The following is a 4,392-nucleotide window of genomic DNA, read 5'->3' on the forward strand; positions in this document are numbered from 1 at the left end:
TACATTTTCAGCCTATACCTTATTAATCTCCAAATTGCTAAGAAATATCAGTTTCAGTTTCTTACTCTGGAATGAAAGAAGTAAATGGGGTTGTGATACTATGGCAGAATCTCTACAGCAGTGGCTTCTTCTCTGGACTCTTATGACCCTGCTTTTAGTTCTAAGAGCATGGAAGCTAATGGACCAGAGGTGCTGAGTTAGTGTTTTAAATATTAGAGATCTCCAATGTTAATTTCCAATTTATATTTTGGCCTCCTTTCTTCTTTGACTTTGTAAATCCACACATGAGCAGCTCTCCAGAAGAATGATACTGTGAAGAGCTTTTAAGGTTGTGATTACACAGTTAGTGATAACTCTATTCCATAACAAATCAGAGCAAAACATTCACAGTAAATCAAAATACAGCATTCAAAATGATGCAGCTTATCACAGAAAATGGCCACATAGTTTTCACCACAGTGGCCACAAAGTTTTCAACAAAGTATATTCACTTAGTCAATCAATCTCATAGTAACTCAATCATCCAATCAACTCAATCATTGAATCACCCTTAAGGAGGTTGCCTCCTTAAGGGTCATAAAATATAATAGTCAAATTTCTCCACTCCTGGGTCACAGTAAGTTACAAATCAGTCATTATTCAAACATCAATCACTACTCAGGCATTAGTCACTACTAAATACCCTCTTAAGGGGTAGTAGAAAATAGACAAGCCATCCACCCCTTCATCACAAGCAAATCACAATCTTCTCAGTCAGTACAATATCCAAGTAAAGTCTTCTTTCAGTTTGGTTGGGGGCTGGCTCTCAGTTTCCATGGTTCCTCTTCCATTGTCCCAACTCCAACTGTCACCTGGATTCAAAGGCAGGCAATTCCCTGTTTTTATTTTGTTTTGTTTTGTTTTCATCAGTACCAAGTCACTTTATTGGGATGTAAATGGTGGTAGTTTTTTGGTACAGAATATGAAAAGGTAAGATAACCAAAATATGCATTCACTGAAAGACAATAGGAGTGGTGCCCACAGGTCCCAGGTTTGGGGGAAGCCAGGTGTGGCTTAGCTCTTGTTGTCACTGTCTCCAAGTGTGTGCTTGTCAAAAAGATATTCTGCCATGCCAGAATCCGGGCCCCCATCTTGCACAGGTTGGTTACGTGATCACCCAGCTGTTTGATGGACTTGACCTGTTGGTCCAGGTAGTGGGTTTCGATGAAATCACATAAGTGGTGGTCATTCTTTTCAGTTGTTAGGTGGTGCAATTCCAGTAACAACTGATTGACATTTTTTTTCCAAGTGCAGAGCACACTCCATTGCATTCAGCCTACTCTCCCAGTTGTCGTGATGAGGCTTCTTGATGTCCTGCAGGAAGATACTGACTGCCGCACTGGTTCTGCAGCTTCATCAGCTCCTCCTGCAACTGGTGCAGGAAGTACTTGGCAAAGTTCTTGAGCGCCACATTCTCGTGGTCGAAGTAGTAGGACATGGACAGGTAAACATAGGAAGAGTAGAGCTCCAGGTTCATCTGCCAGTTGATGGAGGCCTCCGAGTCCTGGTGGTAGTTCTGCCACACCTGAGAGGGGGACATGGAGGAGAAGGAGGTGGCAACAATGCCAGCAATGGCCAGGGTGGCTGAGCATTTAAGGGCAGCTCCAGCTGGAAGCAGTGGGTTCTTCTCAAGCATTGTTGCTTGAGTTCAAAGTGATTCCTTGTCCAGTTATTTTTCCTGTTTCCATTTCAAATATAAGCTCACAGTGTCCAGTCCACCTTAAGTCCTTCACAGTTCCTGTTTCTAGGATGACAAAGCTTAACAAAGCCAGAATAATATTCATCCACATTGCTGGCACCATCATCAATTCACTATCTGCCTATGAAATCAACTCAGACCTACCAACAAAGTCTCAGAGCTCAAAACAAACCATCAACATAGAAATCAAAAGAGATCCAGATAAATGGTCCGTGACAGTAGCACAAATCATCAATAAAGTCCCGCGACCTCCAAAACTCTCTTCCAGAACATCTGTGAAGATTCAACCAGAAAATCCTCTTTCAGGGGTTCCAGTAAGGTCCCAGGGCTTCTGTACAAAATATCATAAACAAACATCAGTAGAGACAGAGCAGACAAACATAGTGCCAGGATACCACAAGTTTTCTCCTTCTTGAATGCCACCACAAGAATCTTCTTCTCATTTTCTGGTCTCTCTAGCCCTGGGGCTCTCCTTATGTAGTCATTAGCTCCTCCTCAGGAGTACACAAGTTCTAGGGTTCACAAGTTGTGGAGTTCCCATGTTCTGTTTTTGTAAAAGACTGAACTAAGGTGTTAATTCAATAGCTGAAACAAAGTGTGAAATATCGCTGTGCTTTGCCATTACAGACTTATGGGTTTAATTTAATTGTGCTGTCTTGGAATCGGGTGCCTCATTCCACCTGCCTCTTTTTTTCTGAAGGGTTGAATGGCTTGTCTGGAGAAAGTTAGTAATCCACCAATTTGTAGGACTGAGCCATCAATTTGATAGCTCAGAAGTCAATCTTCTGACTTCAAATCTACTGCACTTTCTATTGTACCACATGCTTCTCTGCAATTTAGATTCAATCAGAGTTCGTCTGGACAGATTTTATATAGTGAGTGCAGAGAACTGAACTGTCAAGTTCTGATATGTCACAGTCTAGTTGTTTTAGGCCTAATTTCAGTACCTTACAGGATGTGATTCTATAGAATCAGTCTCTCTTTGACTTGACATAGTTCTCCTGATCAAATAGCACGCTGCTAGGAAGCCCATGTGAGATTTACAGCTACAAGGAGCACCTGATATCCTGAATGTCAATACTAAAATAACTATTGCAAAATGAAAGGAAACCACAGAAAATAGTTTTAGCTCAGTGAACTCAAGTTTATTCATCCTTTGAAAGATTTATAAATTTGGGTCCACAAGGTCAAAAACTCGAATGGAGCAATGATTTGCCTGTTTCTACAATGTCTTTGATGAATGCGATTCCACAGAACTGAACTTATATACCCTTTAAAATCATGGAGAAGCACGTTCTGTGTGTAATAAATTCACAGCGTTGTATGTCTGACTGGCAAGCAAAAGACCACCTCATCTACTCCATAGTCTAATGGGTAACAAATGACATTTGAAACTGAAGAGTGACAAGAATTAAATGTCAGTGGAAGCAATGGAGTCTCCTACGTCTAAATGGAAAGAGAATGATGAATATATGTAGACCCAGAGTGAATTATGATTCAAGTTATGGTTGAAAGCATTAGTCTCTTCAGATTCTGCTGAATGAATATCAAGAAGGCAGGTGTATTGTCATCCTCATAGAAATCAAGATACATTATGCCTGGATCCTAAAAGACATAAAAAACTGAAGAAAGAATTATGGATCCTGTAGATAACTAGCAATACACTAGATACGAAGGCTTTCAAATAATTTACTCAGCATAATATCACAGAACTTATTATTTAGGAAAGTTTATATCTCTTAAAGAGTTTTATATTTTATAAAATCATAATATATGACTTATTTCACAAAATGTATCATTCTGGTTAAAGAACATGTTTTATTCCCTACCTTTCTTTTAACATTATTTAGAATGTCTAATATGCAATTAACAGTTTTTGAGTTTTAGATTACATATTTACAAAACCTTAAGGAGCTGAGTGTGAATATTTATCCTGACAAAATATATTGGCTCTCATGCGTGAATTGTTCAAGTAACTTAACAGCTTTGGACTTCCATTTCCTCATCTTGAAGTAGTTTGATAACATGTCTACTAATTTCCCCTCCCTGTTCGAAATCCATCACACACACAGACACACAGATTTCCCTGGGATTTTCAATTTTTATATTAATTGTGAATCCCATATTAAAGAAAAAAAACTTATATAATATAGTTATTAAATATATTGTTCCCCAAATCATTTATAAGATAATGTAGTACCACTTACAAGAAATTGAGAATTATATTTCTATAATAGCTAGCATTTATATACCAATTTGAGATTAGTTAAGCACTTTGAAGGTATATCATTTCAACCTCACAGTAACCTTGAGATGTAGGTACTATAATTACTCCCTTTTTGTCGATAACAAAACTGAGGCAGAGATAGTTTATATAACTTTCTCAGTATCAAAGAGCTAATAAGTCTCTGAAGCATGATTTAAACTTAATTATTTCTGATACTAAGTCCACTTTATTCACCATACCACCTAGCTGCTTTAGTGATTACCTAGTTATGCTGAAGTAACATGACGAAGTAGGAAGTTTCAACTACTAACATCCCCACAACCGAAACCATAGCATGGTTTCTTCTCTTGGCGTCTAAGAACTTATCTTTTTTCTATCTATCTATCTATCTATCTATCTATCTATCTATCTATCTATCTATCTATCT

General features: G+C 38.2%; 1 pseudogene; it reads right to left on the reverse strand.

Moving 5' to 3' along the window:
- Positions 1 to 878: 878 nt before the first annotated feature.
- Positions 879 to 1,675, reverse strand: LOC138174935 (ferritin heavy chain-like; annotated as a pseudogene).
- Between the last annotated feature and the right edge of the window lie 2,717 nt (positions 1,676 to 4,392).

Source organism: Petaurus breviceps, unplaced genomic scaffold (genome assembly GCF_028583685.1).
Source record: "Petaurus breviceps papuanus isolate PSGF00001 unplaced genomic scaffold, PetGlider_PUasm1.0 76, whole genome shotgun sequence".
Lineage (NCBI taxonomy): Eukaryota > Metazoa > Chordata > Mammalia > Diprotodontia > Petauridae > Petaurus > Petaurus breviceps.